We start from the raw sequence: 734 nt of genomic DNA, 5'->3' as shown, positions 1-734 counted from the left end.
GAGAAAATCTATCAATATTACCCCTTTGGAGTCCCAGAAATTAATATTCCTAACCTTCTGAAACACCTTGAATTTAACTGGCTCAGCAGATCCCCACCGAAGTCATAGTTTGATTAGAACTTTTATTGAATGTATATTAAGGATGTTGAGACACGTATTACTGAGATAATTTGTCTGCAGCTATACACTGATCACAGAGACTTTTTAAAAATATTTTGTTTGTAATATATCTGTGCATGTATGAACTAGGAGTCCTAGCAGCAATACATTTTGACGTTTCCTTAGGAGAAATCCAAAAATATTGCTACTAGGGTACCAGTTAAAATATAAACTACAGAAGTAGCATATCTATATAATATAGATATGCTACTTCTGTAGTTTATATTATATATATATGTAGCTCTGATAGAGTAGTGGTTACGAATCGGGCTTTGAATCCCAAGGTCAGTAGTTTGAAACTACCAGCTGCTTTGCAGGAGAAAGATGAGGTTTTCTGCTCCCGTAAAGATTTACAGCCTTGGAAATTTTGTACAGGATCGCTATGGGTCGGAACCGACTCGACAGCACTTAACAACAAATATATATATATTTGTTGTTAAGTGCTATTGAGTTCGTTCTACTTCATAGAGACCCTATTTGAACTGCTGACATTGTGGTTCACATTCCAGTGCTGATCCTACTGTACCACATCAGGAGTCTCTCTGTATATTGTATATATGTGTGTGTGAGTGTAT

The sequence above is a fragment of the Chrysochloris asiatica genome, unplaced genomic scaffold, assembly GCF_000296735.1.
Source record: "Chrysochloris asiatica unplaced genomic scaffold, ChrAsi1.0 scaffold00011, whole genome shotgun sequence".
Lineage (NCBI taxonomy): Eukaryota > Metazoa > Chordata > Mammalia > Afrosoricida > Chrysochloridae > Chrysochloris > Chrysochloris asiatica.
The sequence above is the reverse complement of the archived record's forward strand: the minus strand, read 5'-3'. Positions refer to the sequence as shown.